At 44.9% G+C, this 18491-nt stretch overlaps 1 long non-coding RNA gene across 1 annotated transcript in view; it reads right to left on the reverse strand.

Moving 5' to 3' along the window:
- Positions 1–18491, reverse strand: part of LOC132207528 (uncharacterized) — an 80418-nt gene that overhangs the window by 18541 nt on the left and 43386 nt on the right. The window contains exons 3-6 of the long non-coding RNA XR_009443510.1: positions 17313–17474; positions 12460–12519; positions 10783–10947; positions 6249–6361 (exon numbers count right to left, since the gene is read on the reverse strand). This is a non-coding gene — a long non-coding RNA (uncharacterized LOC132207528). The remainder of the gene's footprint in view (positions 1–6248; positions 6362–10782; positions 10948–12459; positions 12520–17312; positions 17475–18491) is intronic.

The following is an 18491-nucleotide window of genomic DNA, read 5'->3' on the forward strand; positions in this document are numbered from 1 at the left end:
TGCATTCAAGTTCCGTCAGGTACTGCATCCCATTTCCTCAGTCACTGCATCCCATTTCCCTCAGTCACTGCGTCCCATTTCACTCAGTCACTGCGTCCCATTTCCCTCAGTCAATGTATCCCATTTCTCTCAGTCACTACATCCCATTTCCAAACAGTCATTGCATCCAATTTCACTCTCTCACTGCATTCAATTTCCATCTGTCACTGCATCCCATTTCACTCAGTCACGGCATCCCATTTCCCTCAGTCACGGCATCCCATTTAACGGAGACAGTGAATCCCATTTAACGGAGACAGTGAATCCTATTCAACTGAGACAGTGAATGTATTTCCATCAATCACCACACCCAATGCCACACAGTCACTGCATCCCATTTCACTCAGTCACTGCATCCCATCTCCATCAGTCACGGCATCCGATTTCCATCAGTCACTGCATCTCCTTTCCCTCAGTCACTGCATCTCCTTTCCCTCAGTCACTGCATCTCCTTTCCCTCAGTCACTGCATCTCCTTTCCCTCAGTCACTGCATCTCCTTTCCCACAGTGACTGCATCCCATTTCATTTAGGCACTGCATCTCAGTTCATTTAGGCACTGCATCCCAGTTCAATCATTCACTGCATCCCAGTTCACTCAGTCGCTGCATCCCGGTTCACTCAGTCGCTGCATCCCAGTTCACTCAGTCGCTGCATCCCAGTTCACTCAGTCGCTGCATCCCATTCCCCTCAGTCACTGCATCACATTCCCCTCAGTCACTGCATCCGATTTCCAACAGTCCCTGCAGCCCATTTAACGGTCACTGCATCCCAGGACACTCAGTCACTGCATCCCAGGACACTCAGTCACTGCATCCCCGTTCACTCAGTCACTGCATCCCAGTTCACTCAGTCACTGCATCCCAGTTCACTCAGTCACTGCATCCCAGTTCACTCAGTCACTGCATCCCAGTTCACTCAGTCACTGCATCCCATTTCACTCAGTCACTGCATCCCATTTCACTCAGTCACTGCATCCCATTTCACTCAGTCACTGCGTCCCAGTTCACTCAGTCACTGCGTCCCATTTCACTCAGTCACTGCATCCCATTTCACTCAGTCACTGCGTCCCAGTTCACTCAGTCACTGCGTCCCAGTTCACTCAGTCACTGCGTCCCAGTTCACTCAGTCACTGCGTCCCAGTTCACTCAGTCACTGCGTCCCAGTTCACTCAGTCACTGCGTCCCAGTTCACTCAGTCACTGCGTCCCAGTTCACTCAGTCGCTGGGTCCCATTCCCCTCAGTCACTGCATCTCCTTTCCCTCAGTCACTGCATGCCATTTCACAGAGTCACGGCACCCCATTTCACTCAGTCACTGCAGCCCATTTCACTCATTCACAGCTTCCCATTTCACTCATTCACAGCTTCCCATTTCACTCAGTCACAGCATGCCATTTCCAACAGTGTCGGCATCTCCTTTCCATCAGTCAACGCATCACATTTCACTCAGTCACTGAATCCCATTTCATTCAGTCACTGCATCCATTTCCCCACAGTCTCCGCATCACATTTCACAGAGACACGGCGTCCCATTTCACTTCGCCACTGCAACCGTTACCCTCAGTCACAGCATCCCGTTTCCACAGTCACTGCATCTCCTTTCCCCAAGTCACTGCATCCTATCTCCACGGTCACTTGCATCCCATTTCCATCACTCACTGCATCCCATTTCCCTCAGTCACTGCATCCCATTTCCCTCAGTCACTGCATCCCATTTCCCTCAGTCACTGCATCCCATTTCCCTCAGTCACTGCATCCCATTTCCCTCAGTCACTGCATCCCATTTCCCTCAGTCACTGCATCCCATTTCCCTCAGTCACTGCATCCCATTTCCCTCAGTCACTGCATCCCATTTCCCTCAGACACTGCATTCAATCTCCATCAGTCACTGCATTCAATCTCCATCAGTCACTGCACCTCACTTCACTCATTCACTGCACCTCACTTCACTCATTCACTGCATCCCACTTCACTCATTCACTGCATCCCACTTCACTCATTCACTGCATCCCACTTCACTCATTCACTGCATCCCACTTCACTCATTCACTGCATCCCACTTCACTCAGTCACTGCATCCCACTTCACTCAGTCACTGCATCCCACTTCACTCAGTCACTGCATCCCACTTCACTCAGTCACTGCATCCCATTTCACACAGTCACAGCATCACATTTCACACAGTCACTTCATCACGTTTCCCACAGTCACTGCATCCCATTTCCCACAGTCACTGCATCACATTTCACGCTGTCACTGCATCCTATTTCACGCAGTCACTGCATCCCATTTCACGCAGTCACTGCATCCCATTTCACGCAGTCACTGCATCCCATTTCACGCAGTCACTGCATCCCATTTCACACAGTCACTGCATCCCGTTTCTCATCTGACGCTTCATTCAAGTTCCGTCAGGTACTGCATCCCATTTCACTCAGCCACTGCATCCCATTTCACTCAGCCACTGCATCCCACATCACTCAGTCACTGCATCCCATTTCACTCAATCACTGCCTCCCATTTTCCTCAGTCACTGCAACCCATTTCCCACAGTCACTGCGTCTCCTTTCCCTCAGTCACCGCATCCCATTTCACTCAGTCAGCACATCCCATTTCCCTCAGTCACTGAATCCCATTTAACTGAGACAGTGAATCTCATTGAACTGAGACGGTGCATCCCATTACCCTCAGTCACAGCATTCCATTTCCCTCAGTCAATGCATCTCATTTCCCACAGTCAATGCATCTCATTTCCCTCAGTCACTGCATCCCATTTCCCTCAGTCACTGCATCCCATTTCCCTCAGTCACTGCATCCCATTTCCCTCAGTCACTGCATCCCATTTCCCTCAGTCACTGCATCCCATTTCCCTCAGTCACTGCATCCCATTTCACTCAGCCACTGCATCCCATTTCACTCAGCCACTGCATCCCATTTCACTCAGCCACTGCATCCCATATCACTCAGTCACTGCATCCCATTTCCATCAGTCACTGCATCCCATGACCGTCGGTCCCTGAATCCCATTTCACTCAGTCACTGCATCCCATTTCACTCAGTCACTGCATCCCATTTCACTCAGTGACTGCATCCCATTTCACTCAATCACTGCCTCCCATTTTCCTCAGTCACTGCAACCCATTTCCCACAGTCACTGCAACCCATTTCCCACAGTCACTGCATCCCATTTCTCGCAGTCACTGCATCCCATTTCTCGCAGTCACTGCATCCCATTTCACGCAGTCACTGCATCCCATTTCACTCAGTCACGGTATCCCATTTCACCCAGTCACTACAACCCATTTCCCACAGTCGTTGCAGCCAATTTCACTCTCTCACTGCATTCAATTTCCATCCGTCAGTGCATTCAATTTCCGTCAGTCACTGCATCGCATTTCACTCAGTCAGGGCATCCTATTTCACTCAGTCGGGGCATCCTATTTCACTCAGTCGGGGCATCCTATTTCACTCAGTCGGGGCATCCTATTTCACTCAGTCGGGGCATCCTATTTCACTCAGTCGGGGCATCCTATTTCACTCAGTCGGGGCATCCTATTTCACTCAGTCGGGGCATCCTATTTCACTCAGTCGGGGCATCCTATTTCACTCAGTCGGGGAATCCTATTTCACTCAGTCGGGGAATCCTATTTCACTCAGTCGGGGAATCCTATTTCACTCAGTCGGGGCATCCCATTTTCCTCAGTCACTGCATCCCATTTCACGCAGTCACTGCATCCCATTTCACGCAGACACTGCATCCCATTTCACGCAAACACTGCATCCCATTTCACGCAGACACTGCATCCCATTTCACACAGACACTGCATCCCATTTCACGCAGACACTGCATCCCATTTCACGCAGACACTGCATCCCATTTCACGCAGACACTGCATCCCATTTCACGCAGACACTGCATCCCATTTCACGCAGACACTGCATCCCATTTCACGCAGACACTGCATCCCATTTCACGCAGACACTGCATCCCATTTCACGCAGACACTGCATCCCATTTCACGCAGACACTGCATCCCATTTCACGCAGTCACGGCATCACACTTCACGCAGTCACGGCATCACACTTCACGCAGTCACGGCATCACATTTCACTCTGCCACTGCATCACATTTCACTCAGTCACTGCATCACATTTCACTCAGTCACTGCATCTCCTTTCCATCAGTCACTGCATCTCACTTCACTCATTCACTGCATCCTATTTCACCCAGTCACTGCATCCCATTTCACAGTCACTGCATCCCGTTTCTCATCTGATGCTGCATTCAAGTTCCGTCAGGTACTGCATCCCATTTCCTCAGTCACTGCATCCCATTTCCCTCAGTCACTGTATCCCATTTCTCTCAGTCACTGTATCCCATTTCCCACCGTCATTGCATCCAATTTCACTCTCTCACTGCATTCAATTTCCATCTGTCACTGCATCCCATTACCCTCAGCCACTGCATCCCATTTACCTCAGTCACTGCATCCCATTTATCTCAGTCACTGCATCCCATTTATCTCAGTCACTGCATCCCATTTATCTCAGTCACTGAATCGCATTTGTTGTTCTCACTTGAATGCAATGGTCATGAATCTCCTCCAATGGCTGGTCATGTATTTCCAATGCAAAATTTTACCAAGTTTTGATTTTCAATTTTGATTACCTGTGTCTCCTCTAATCTATAAGATGCTGCAATAAACTCAAATTTTATAAATCATAATTCAACCACCATTACCTATAGAGTTAATTTCATCAAACAGATCCAATTAGAATTGTCACATTCCCAAATCCTGATTCAAGTTTTTCTAATTATGGGCCACGTGGTTCAGAAAAAAGACACTTAGAGTCAGAGAGATGTACAGTAGGGAAACAGATCCTTTGGCCCAATTTGTCTATGTTGACCGGATATCCTAAATTAATTTAGTCCCATTTGCCAGCATTTGGCCCATATTCCTCTCAACCCATCCTATTCATATACCCATCCACATGCCTTTTAAACGTACAAGCCTCCACCACTTCCTCTGGCAGCTCATTCCATACATGCACCACTATGAAAAAAATCCGGTCCATTTTAAATCTTCCCTCTCTCATTTTCAACCTATTCCCTCCAGTTTTGGATTCCAGCAACCAGGGGAAAAGATCTTGGCTGTTCGCTCTATCCACGTCCCTCATAATTGTATAAACTTCTATATGGTCAGCCCTGAACTCCAAAGTTCCAAGTAATCGCTGCCTGTTCAAGCCCACGGTACACCTTCAACCTCCGATGCTGGTAACATCCTTGTAGATCTTCTCTGAACCCTTTCAAGTTGACAACATACAACAATACAGCGCAGAACAGGCCCTTCGGCCCTCAATGTTACGCCAACATCCTTCCTCTCGCAAGGAGACCAAAAGCGATTGCAGTATTCCAAAAGCAGCCGAACCAACGTCCTATATGGCTGCTAAGTGATCTCCCAACTCCTATACTCAATGCACTGACCGATAAAGGCGAGCACACCAAATGTCTCCTTCATATCCTTTCGACCGGTGGCTGTACTTTGATGGAACTACGAAACTGCACTCCAGCGTCTCTTTATTTAGCAACACTCCCCACAACCTTCAGTGTATACGTGCTGCCCTGATTTGCCTTTCCAAAAGGGAGCACCTCACATTTATCTGACCTCAACTCCATCTGCCACTCCTCAGTTTATTGGCCCTTGTCAATGTCCCATTGCATTCTGAGGTGACCTTCTTGGCTGGCTACTACACCTTCAAATCATTGGGAAACTTACTAACCACACCTTCTATTTACATATCCAAATCATTGCATCACTTCAACTCCCCCTCCCACTCCCTGGACGACATGTCCATCCTGGGCCTCTTCCAGTGTCACAATCACACCACCCAGAAACTAGAGGAGCAGCACCTCATATTCCGCCTCGGGAGCTTCCAACTCAATGGCCTCAATATGGACTTTGCCACCCTCAAAATCTCCCCACCCGTCAGCCTCATCCCAAGACTAGTTCCTCCACTCATCCCCGCCTCCATGACCTGTCCGCCTTCTCTCCCACCTATCCACTCCTCCCACCTCACTGACCAACTCCCACCACTGCTTGGAATTATTCTTCTTTTCACACTTCATCAGCTCGATGTTATTTCTAAAATCTATTTTCCAATTTTGGAAAAAGTGAGATAAAGAGAAGTAAAAGAAGTTACATTCTTACCACTCGTGAAATCTCTGAATATTCTTCTGTTGAAAGGCCGCCAAGGAACAATGCAATTCTTTTGTCACAAACGCTGTGAGGGAGACATCTTTTTCGGTTCCACTAACTCCACCCTAAGGAAGACAAACCCACGTAACATATCTAGTGACTTAAAGCATACTCTATTGTTGCCCAAGGTGGAGAGCTGGATGAACACAGCAGGCCAAGCAGCATCAGAGGAGCAAGAAAGCTGATGTTTCGGGACGAGACCCTACTTCAGAAAATTGGCGCTGGAGAACCTGAGATAACAAGGTGTAGAGCCGGATGATACTGCTTGACCTGCTGTGTTCATCCAGCTTTACACCTTCTTATCTCAGATTCTCCAGCATCTGCAGTTCCTACTGCCTCTATTGTTGCCCTTTCACTTTACTGAACTAATATGAGCCAGTAGTTTTGTTTCGGCCCATGTAATCTTACAGTTATTGGCCTGTACAAAATTCTGAATTAATTTTGATCAACTGACGGGAGGAGCGATTAATTTTATAGAAATTTGTGTTTTCTACCAATTTGCAGAGGGCATCGTGGGCGATTGAAGGACAGTGTTATTATCCTCCAGGTCTGCGGACTGCATCGTTACCAACTTGCCCATTTGCATATACATAAAATATTCATTATGTACCAATGAAACATAATAAACCAATACTGTGTACTAAAAACAACGTTCACATATCAATGGAAAGTTAAATATTTATCATAGAGTTTGAAGGATTGAATTCAATGATACAAAGCAAAAACCAGTGAAGATGAGTGCAGTTGGTCAGCACTTTTGCCACTAAGTGGAGGTTGGCAGTTTGAGGCCACCCAGGAACAAGCAAGCTCTGTCTAACTCCAAGGGCAGCACGGTGGCTCAGTGGTTAGCACTGCTGACTCACAGCGCCAGGGACCCAGGTTCGATCCCACCGTTGCGTGCTTTTCTGTGCGGAGTTTGTACATTCTGCCCATGCCTGCATGGGTTCCTGCTGGGTGCTCTGGTTTCCTCCCACAGTCCAAAGATGTGCAGGCTAGTTGTATGGGCCATGCCAAACTTGCCCATTGTGTTTCGGGATGTGTAGATTAGGTGTGTTAGTCATGGGAAATGTAGGGTTACTGAGGAAAGGGTCGGGGAATGAGTCAGGGTGAGATGCTCTTTGGAGGGTGGCTGTGGACTTGTTGGGTCAAAAGGGGCTTGTTTCCACACTGTAGGGATTCTATGATATGGAAGTATCTTTTGAAGTGGGCATTCATGGGTATGCTGTAACAGAGACCTTGTAATACTACACAACAAATATTTGGAACTAGACTGTCAATTCAGACATAGCATCAAAAAAGGTCATGGAAGTTGTCACCGATATAAAGCAGGATTGATGAAAATCCAGCAGGAAATGGTGTCAAAAGGCACTGTATCTTTTATTCACCTCCAGTTATTTTGTCCAAGGCACTGGATGCTGGCAGGATTGAAACATTGAAGAAATGCTTCACAAATCACATATAAGGACCTGCACATCTTTGAACAATGGGAGGAAACTGCAGCACCTGGCAGAAGCCCCTCGCAGACGCGGGGAGGACATGTCAATTCCACACAGATCGTTACCCAAGACTGGAATCTCAATTGGCTCCCCAGTGCATGAGCAGCTCGAACCACTGACCAACTACCTTGCCCAGAAGGGGTTTTATAAGCGCATACATTATTTCCATTAATAGTTGGGGTAAGACAGATCCAATCCTCTATGTCCAATCAAAATAACATATCGTAGATATCATGACAACAATCATAAATGATTCTGAATAAGTAAATCAAAAAAACAGAAATTGTTTCCAAGCCTAAATACTAGATATGGTGCAGTTAAGATGAATAGCGCAACAACAAAAAGGCCATATTTTATGTGACCATCGGTAACACTTGAAAACTTGCAACAATATAGTCACCAGTAGAGATCTGGAGTGGTTTGATGATGCACTCCTTCATACACTGGAATGAAACTCCAAAGATCACAAATTCTCCTTCAATACCGTGTTGTAACAGTGACTGCATCAACCTGTGTTTATGGGACTGACTGGAAGCCCACACAACACGCACAAACAAAAATATAATCTAAGGTGATAGGAGAAATAAATGTATGTATGCAACGTCTTTGAAAAGCAATCATTTCTAGCAGATGCAAGCCCATAAGGAATCTCGTTTCGCAGATTATATTCATTTGCACTGCAGTTCACGCCAGTCAGAATCAGTTTTCGTTTCATGACAGGTAACTAAAATGTCCAAAACAATGAACTTTGTTTGATCAGAAGATTTTAAGTAAGGACTATGTCTTGTGTGAGCTGACGGCATTAGGGGATGGAGAAGGTACACTCACTGCTGGCATCTTGACACCATTGAATGAGCAAGCGTGGACGCAAAGGTTGTAACAGGTAACAATTGTACAGGCAATATCTTTTGAGCTCCTTCCGAGCAGGCCTGTAATACTCTAAAGCTGTGCTAGACCCTCACTTACTCCACCTTACGTACGCTGCCTTTTTCTTTTCGACAAGAAGCACCTCTGCACCCGTCATCCAAGGCTCCTTAATCTTACCCCTTCTTACCTGTCTCAGAGGAACAAATTCATACATCACTCGCAACAACTGCTCCTTGAACAGCTCCACATGTCTGCTGTGCCCTTTCTGTGGAACAATTGCTCCCAATCTGTAGTTCCCAACTCCTGTCTGATAGCATCAGAGTTTCCTTTTCCCCAGTTCAATGTCTTCCCCTGGTAACTGCTCCTTTCCCTTTCCATGGCTATGGTAAATGTGAGGCTGTTGTAGTCACTGTCGCCAAAGTGCTCTCCCACCACGATATCTGACAGCTGTCCTGGCTCATTGCCGAGCACCAAATCCAAAACGGCCTCCCTCCTCGGCCTGTCCACATACTGAGTAAGGAAACCCTCCTGAACACACCTGACAAAAACGGCACCATCCAAACCATCTGCACTCAGGAGGTTTCAATCTATATTGGAAAAGTTGAAGTCACCCTGAACAACAACCCTGCTACGTTTGCACTTTTCAACTATCTGCCGGCCAATGAGTTCTTTGATCTCTCAACTGCTATTTGGGGGCCGTAGGAAACCCCCAGTGAGGCGACTGCTGCCTTGCTGTTCCGAACTTCCACCCACACTGACTCAGTCGACAAACCTTCCTTGGCAACCTGAGCCCATACCACCTCAGTAGACGAGTCCTCAAAAGGTTCTTTCAGCCGCCGTTATAGTGTCCTTGACCAACAAAGCCACACCTCCCCATCTTTTACCACCTTCCCAGACCTTAATCAAAGATCTAAACCCTGGAACCTGCAACATCCGTTCCTGACTCTGCTCTATCCATGTCTCCGAAATGGCCACAACATCGAAGTCCCAGGTACCTATCCAAGCTGCAACCTCACCTAACTTATTCCGGATACTCCCGGCATTAAAGTCGTCACACTTCAATCCAGCTTGCTGTCTGCCAGCACACTCCTGTGACAGTGAGGTCCTGACCATGTCCTCCCTACGCTCATCCTCCTGTGTACTAGGACTACACCTCAGTTTCCCATCCCCCTTCTGAGCTCGTTTAAATCCACCCGAATGGCACGAGCCAATTTCCCACCCAGGATATTCGTGCCCCTCTGGTTCAAGTGGAGACCGTCCTGTTTGTACAGGTCCCACCTTCCCCAGAATGAGCCCCAATTGTCCATGTACCTGAAGCCCTCCCACCTGCACCATCCCTGCAGCCATGTCTTCAGCTGAAATCTCTCCCTGTTCTTTGCCTCGCTATCACGTGGTACGGGTGACAAACAGAGATGACCACGCTCTTTGTTCCAGCTCTCAGCTTCCACCCTAGCTCCCTCAAATCCTGCCTGGCATCCCTATCCCTCTTTCTACCTACGTCGCTGGTGCCTACGTGGACCACGACTTGGGGCTGGTCACCCTCTCCCCTCAGGACCCTAAACACACTATCCGAGACATCACGGACCCTGGCTCCTGGTCGGCAACACACCAATCGTCAGTCTCTTTCGTTCCCGGCAAATCTTCTATCAGTCCCTCTAACTATTGAGTCCCCAATGACTATCACTCTCTTCCTATCTCCGCTTCCCTTCTGTGCAAGAGGGACAGACTCTGTGCCAGAGACCTGCACCCTACTGCATGCCCCTGCTAAGTCGTCCCCCGGAACAGTATCCAAAACGGTATACTTGTTTTTCAGGGGAGCGACCGCAGGGGATTTCAGGGGAACGACCACAGGGGAAGGTTGGTCGAGCTACACCGGGTAAACGTACATTTTTGGCTGAAGAAACATGTGTTTCAATGTGAGCTAATGGAAGAAGCCATGGAGTCAAAGCTAAACATTTCGACAGTAAGACAACCATTCTTAAAAGCAGCAGACAGCATGAAAAAGAAATCAGCGGCTTTAATATCCGGTTAAAATTTGTGGAATATCAGATGGAATTTTCTTATTGACTCCATTGTGCAATCATATCGATCTAAAAATGTTAACTGCATTAATTAATACTAACCAGAAACGGACTTTGTAGTAAATGGTTTGACTATTTTCTGTATCTGGAACATCCCTTTTCCTTCTCCAACGAAGATCGTACCAACCTATGGTACCAAACTCTGAGTCAAACGGACGGGACTCGTAATCTTTAAGTTCCTCATCAAAACAGTCTAATTGTATGGTTCTGTGTAATAAAAGAGAAAGAATAAACATGTTTCCCACAATTTTGCTGATGTTTGCGAACAGAATGCACAAATTCAACAAGTTTGAGCTGGCATGTCTGCTTCCTCCAGCCTGTTTAAACTGTTCCATTCAATGTGAAATTTGTCATAAGTTTTAGCACACAGGTCTACTTGATCTGCGCCACCACCTTCTATTAGTCATACATGCTTTCCCCACCTTCCTGTAATACATTCCTTGAAGTGTTCAATGAGATTTTGATTTTAAATCTTATCGTCATATTCTTTTGATTCTCAAGCATCAATGAATCTGATGTCGCCGCCATTCCATGCAGTGCATAGCACGTCAAACAGGAGTCTTACTCTTGCCATGAGCACTGAGGGAGTACGGGATCATAACTGTCTCATAGTTCAGAACGAAATTCTACATATAGGGCTATGTAGAGTCATGCAGTTAATTTTATTTGACATGCTATTTCTTTTCTTCACAAATATGCTGGATTTAAAGTGATCTTCACCCTCATTTAAAATGAATCCAATATCCAACCATGTGTAAAACAAGCAGATCCAAATTTTGATTGGAGTTTAGTGTTTCACAAATATATTACTTTCTTAAAAATTATATTTGAGTCAACATTATCATTTCATTCCCTGACAGCGGGTGAACTTACTTTTAAACTCCAATTTTCCTTCGGTATTAACGGAGAGGTGAGCCTTTATGCAAGCACCGAAAGGCTGCACCAGTTTATGCTAAAACTTACGGAACTCTAAGTTTCACAAATATGTTCCTATTAAACACTAATTCCTATTGAAGCAGTACGAAGCCAAATTCATTCAAGTGGACAGCAAAAATGGTCAAGATTTTAAAAGCAAGCAACTATTTTGAAGTCACTCTTTGAACTAAATTCCATCTTGGTGTGTGAGAGTCCATAGGTTCCTCACTCTCAAGGAAACATTCAAACTGTCATGCAATTACTGAAACACACAGACAAAAAACATGAATGTTACCAGTCACTAAGATTTTGAGAGTGATTTGGAATTCATATTCAATACCCGCTGGGGGAAATCTGTTCCAATCTGGATAGTACTCACTTATCACCATCCCACCTACCTTCCCCAGCACCTCCTCCCCCTCCACACTGTTTGTTTCTGAGCTCCCTTCCACCCTCCATTTCTGAGGAAGGGTCCTGACACAAAACCTCACCTTTCTTGAGCCTCTGATGCTGCCTGCCCTGCTGTGTTCCTCCAGCTCCACAATGTGTTATCTCAGACACCAACATTGGCAGTTCTTACTATCTGGATAACTCATTCTCACCTTGTAACAAGTGATTTATACTCATTATCTTTTCAGATTACGCATGTACATGTATATACTTAAATATACATATTGCACTTTTATGCCTGAACCACTAACCTAGAGGATATTTTAAAATAGTCTCTTCATATCTGCATGAAAGAGAAATCATCAAGGTCATAACTTTCATTTTAGGAATAACTCGAACATTCAAAGTACTCACAGTCAGTGTCCCATTTACTTGACCAGTCAACTTGATGTGAATCTTTCTTCCAAGCGGAAGCTATAACAACAATTATATTTGAGAATCAAACTCTTCATTGCATCACCAATATTTCCTTGTCTGTTTGAAACATAAGATAATGAAATCACCATGGACAGATTGCCAAACAGTGTAATTTAATGCGTGTTACAACCATTGAAGTGATCTTTAAAAAGCTGTTGTGACACAACACACCACTTTTTGAGATGCAGTGATGAACATACTTCCTGAGACGTAAATAATATATGCCGAATTAATTCCAAAGAATACATTTACAATTAAAAAGCTAAAAATCTCTTTACATTGTGATGCTTGTCAGATTGCTATTCGTCAATGGAAATCGTTCAGAACAGTTATTTATTCCCAGATGAAAAGGAAGTGTACACATTTCATTTTCAAATCTTATCCAAGAGAGAAAAAAAAACGCCTTCATGAATGCATTGTCAAACAAGAAGACTCAGAAAAAAAGTCATTTGGCCCATTGAATTTCCTCCATCATTCGCTGAGATCATGGTTGATCTCATTACATTTATCACGACACAACATTTCCACCAAACCCACCTTACAGCTAATACATTCCGATCCAAGTCGCATCCTGGTAAATCTCTGTTTCTGTGCCATGCCTTGTCTTTCTAAATATTTTTTCAGTCATCTACAAATTTAGCCACAGCACATGCACCTCTTTCCTCCAAGTCATTAATAAACAAGCACAAGAGCTGTGGTTCCTTCAGCGCGACCTCATTTCTTACTGACAAGCCAACCCTGGCATCTCTGTCCATTTGTATCGGAGATAATGGGAACTGCAGATGCTTCAGAATCCAAGATAACAAAGTGTGGAGCTGGATGAACACAGCAGGACGAACACACAGAAGTAGAAGGGTCTCGGCACAAAACGTCAGCTTTTACGCTCCTGAGATGCTTCTTGGCCTGTTGTGCTCATCCAGCTCCACGCTTTGTTATCTCTGTCCACTTGCCTGTTCTTTCTATCGGACATGAATCATTGGCTATTTCGTTCCCAACACTTATCCCCTAACAACCACCTCTCTGTGATACCCAGAGTGATGTATCTGTCAATTTCAATCTGCTCCACAAACTCATTCACTTTGTTTCATACACTCCCTGCAATTCAATACAAGATCTTCAGTCTGGCATTTACAGCCACCCTTCTTATCTGCTGCAGCTGAAGTGAGATTCCTGACCATTTCGATACTTTTTGTCCTATTACTTGCTCTGGAAACTTTGCTGAGCACTTACCAGCTTCTAACTCTTTCCACAATTTTCCATGCAACTGAGCTCACCCGCTCCACACTTTTTATTTTAACGCCCTACCCCAAGACCGAGCTCTGTATTTTGCCAGGATACTTGTCCCAAAATGATTCTCGTCGAGCCTATAACAACAGAACGACTCCCTCCTTCCCCATACCAATGCCAATGTCCCATGAATTCAAACACATTTCTGCCATGCCACCATTTGAACAATGCATTTGCATCTATAATTATGCTCACACCGTGCCAAATTGCTCAGATAATAATCCAGAGATTATTACCATTCTGGTTCTGCTTTCTCATTCAGCACCTCAGTGCTCATAATCCCTCAGCAGAACCTCTTTCCTCTTTCTTCCATATCAATGGTACCTGTGTGGACCACAAAAGCTGGATTTCTACTCCTCCCACTTCAAGTTCCTTTGTAGCTGAGATGGAATATCCTGAACCTGGGCACCAGGCAGGCAACACTACTTTCGAGACTCTCGATCCTAGTCACAACGAACAGTGCTCATTCCCCAAACTACACTACCTCTGATTATAACTACATTTCACTTTTTATCCCCTCCTGAATGTCCCCCCTGTACCACAGTGCTACAGTCAGTTTCCTCATCTTCCCTATACCCTGCACTCTCATCCACACAGGAAGAAAGAATCTCAAACCTGTTAGATAAGATCAAAGGCCAAGGTTCCTTCTGCACTACATCCTGGATCCTTCCACCTGCCCTGTTCTTTGTCACACTCTCACGTCTCTGGCCACTGACCGAGTTTCAGCTAGTTCATCTAAGGTGTGTGACTGCCTCCTGAAGCACAGCATTCCCTGGTAACTCTGCCCCACATGATTTGTTGATTGGTCGAAACTGAGATTCCAGTTCATCAACCCTGAGCTGGAGTATGGGGTCTGACCACTCCCCCGTCATGTAGGAATAAGTCATCATCTGGCCTGGCATCTCCATTTCAATTACTTCGATCTTAATTTGATTTGAAAACATTCTGGTCTTTTCGTTTGTAGCCTGTAAATATTTCTCCGATTTACTTTCAATCTGAAAGCTACCGATAATAGATTCTTAAACCAGTAGCGATCACCAACCAATGAACCTGGTTCACCCTCTAGGTCCCTGATTCTGGCTTCAATTCACCCTGTCTCAACAAAAACTGCTTACGAACTATCAGGCAAAAAAAAGCAAGCAAATGGCACCTCTTACCCTCTGCGCTGACTTGCCACATTGCCACCAAGTTCCCCAAAATATATATTCATTTGGTGCATTTCACTCGAGATGTGATCTCTCCTTCCAGAACATGCAAAGCATACTGAACCATCGCAATATACTACCTTCAAAACCTCAGCTCTCAGCTTATTACTTTTGAGTACATTCTCAAATGCTTTCTCCAAGTCCAAACACAACACATTTACTGGTTTTCCTCTATTAATTCTCCTTCCAAAACTTCCTCCAAAAGCCAAAACAAATTAGCCATACATAATTTCTCTTTCAGCAGGCTGTGGTGATTCTGTTTGATTAGATTCTGATTTTCCAAATGTCCTGCTATTAATTTCTTCACAGTTGATCACCACATATTTCCAACAATAGATGTTAGGCTGGTTCGGTTGTAGTTATCTTCTTTTTGCCTCTCTCCTTTTTAAATAGGAATGTCACATCAGCATTTTTCCAGCCCTCAGATGCTACTCTCGAATCTAAAACTTTTTGGGAAATTACAATCAATGCATACACCGACTCTGAAGCTCATTGTTCAGAATCTAAGAAAGTAAACCATCACGGCAAAGAGTCTAATCTGCTTTTACTCCATTAGATTGTCTACTACAACTTCTCTCATGGTAGTGATGGTGTGGTAGTGATGTGTTTAATTCCTCCCTGTATTCTTTAGTAATAAGGGGATCCTTGAAGTATCTTCCGCTGGAAAGACTACCCTTTTCTCATTGTCGTTATTCCTTGATTTAAAAATTAACCTGGCCATCTCAGCCGAGCAGAGAATTAATGGCATTACCTCTGAAACCTTCTCTGCCAAAGTGTTCAATAGATTGCTGCAACCTGAAAGAAGTAATTCTTCCCCTAAATTAATAGGCAACCAATTTGAAAATGTGGCCTCTGGTTGTAAAATCTTTCACAATGGGAGTAATCTCTACGGATATACACTATCAAGCCTCTTAAGCATCTTAAATGTTGAAAAAATAAGATTTGTTTCAATCTTATAAACTCCAATGAATGTCGTCCCAGCCCGCCCAACTTTCCTAAGCATGGCAATCCCCTACGCCATTTCCGAAATCAACCCAGTCAACATGAGGTGTACGGCCTCCGCAGCATTCACTCTGTGGCCGTACATGACTTATAAGTTACCATTTTGCTGCTACGACTCTACTTCTATGTACGATGCAGTCCTCTGTCCATCCTAACATACTACGCTTGAACACGTGGGCTCTTTTCTTTTGAGACACCTTATGAGCTGTACCTTATCAAATGCTTTGTTGAAATCTCAATGTACGACATCAACTGGTGGTCCTTCGTCAGTAATGTTTGTTTCCTTCTCAAAGCACTGTAGCAAGTTTGTCAAGTATTATTTCCCCTTTATGAAAGGATGTTAACTCTGTAGGATGTTATAGCACACTAAGTACCCTGTTGTTTCAACTTTCATTGCCGGCATGAACATCTTCCCAGGTTGACCTAAATTGGCAATACTTGCTCACTATTTTATTGAAGTATCTTTGTAATAAAGGTGTTATGTTCACAATCTTTCAATCCTCTGAGAATTTTCCACAATCTAAGGATTCTTGGAAGATTAACATCAGTGCCTCCATTGTATCTGTAGCTGCATTGTTCAACATGAGAGGATACAACTCATCATACCCCTTGAATATTTTCTCTACTGATTGGAGTCATGTTTGGAATTCTGTGCAGTGACATTCACTTTTAACAGTTTGCTAAATACTACCAGGAACAGAAATTGTGATCCAGCTGCAACTAAGCTAACGCTTTCAGCACAGAAGAAAGTCTTTGAATTCATTTTGACCCAAATAACTCCTGAAAAGGGCAATACAATTTGCCTCAGTCCATAAATGTTCTTTCTCCAACATCCTGAGATGCATTATCTGTATTTCTTCAAATTTACCACAGAATCTGTTTCAATCACCCTTTCAGCAATACGCATGACAACAATTCGGCATTCTTCGTCCCCCTGTAGCCTCTGTTGCACATGTGCATTGTTAGCTGATTATTTGTTTGTGTGCCTGCTTTTTTGCTCAAATGGATCAAGTTAAGTTCGTGTTCTTTTGTCATCAGAACTCTTGCCTCCTCACTCTCATCTTCCTTGTTTTATCCCTCTGCTGGAATATTTAATTTGTCGACATATCTGAAATATGTTGTCGAATGGATTGGGTTTTGTGCCATTGCATTCCCCATAGCCCATCTACCCATCCTGTTGCTTGTTCTAACAGTTATTATCTTGCAGAGTGGAAAATGCAGTTTGAAAGCAATGGAACATTATTGATGAAGAAGTTGATGCATAAATTGCTGCGATCTTCCAAACTACAAACTCACCTTCGATTCTTTCTCGGTCAGAGCATTATGCCAGCGCACATGAATCGTGTTCTCAATGGGACTTCCAAAACCATGGAATTGAATTTGCACGTTGATTTCTTCTTCCCTCTTCAGAAATGCAATGTCGTATCATGATGAAGCTTCCAAGGCAATGAGTGTGTCCTTCAATGAAGGGAAAAGTGACTTTTAGATTCATGGAAATATTTCAGTACTTCCACATGCATGAAATGCAAACATTCTCCCTGCATGCTGACCCAACTCCGCAAGGCTAGGGCATGACCCAGTCTCATTTTATGGAATCTTTCTGATTTTACATGCCACGGGATAATCATTGCAGTGTAACAGAAATGTTGATCATGGAAATTTATCAGTGTTTTAATAAATAATGGCAAATTTTCAACATCTTGCAAGTGTATGAAGGCTCAATCTCATGACACCTTGCCTGCTGCACAAAGACATTCTTACACTGCTTTCAATGTTAGGGCTCAAACAAAACACAATCATTACACAAATGCATCAACACGCTACTTTCAATAGGATCTGGCGCAGGCTTGGAGGGCCGAAGGGCCTGTTCCTGTGCTGTAATTTTCTTTGTTCTTTGACCAGATAAAAAGGAAAAGGGAGGTGTATAACAGTCATCAAGGGAACAAGAGTCCCTGTGGACGCACTAACGTCAACCAGGCCAACATCCCCAGCACTGAGGCACTGACCATCCTCGATCAGCTACAATGGGCTGGACACTTCATCTGTATGACTGACACGAGACTCTCCGCATGTTCTCATCCCAGCTTCAAAAAAGCAGGCGAGACCCAGATGTGCAGAGGAAGCACTCGGTGATAAACTCAAGTCCTCAATGGTGAAGTGCGACATTCCTGCAGACACCTGGGAATCGCCGGCCTAAGACGGCCCAAAGCCTGAAGAGCACCTGGGAAGGCATCAAACACTTTGCGGCTTGCCTTTGGAAGCAGCGGAAGCCATGCAGCCACACCAACACCTCCCTCACCCCTTCCCACGACTGCCTTCTGCCCCGAGTGCAACAGAGCCGACGGTAGCTGCATCGGTCTGTGCAGCCGGCGGTCAATTCAGCCTGAGAGTGGGAGAGTGTCATCCATATCTGCGAGAAACCACCATGATGATGATGTATAGTGTGCAGGGGCATCTCGTCACAGCAAATCAGAG

Source organism: Stegostoma tigrinum, chromosome X (genome assembly GCF_030684315.1).
Source record: "Stegostoma tigrinum isolate sSteTig4 chromosome X, sSteTig4.hap1, whole genome shotgun sequence".
In the NCBI taxonomy this organism is placed as follows: Eukaryota; Metazoa; Chordata; class Chondrichthyes; order Orectolobiformes; family Stegostomatidae; genus Stegostoma; species Stegostoma tigrinum.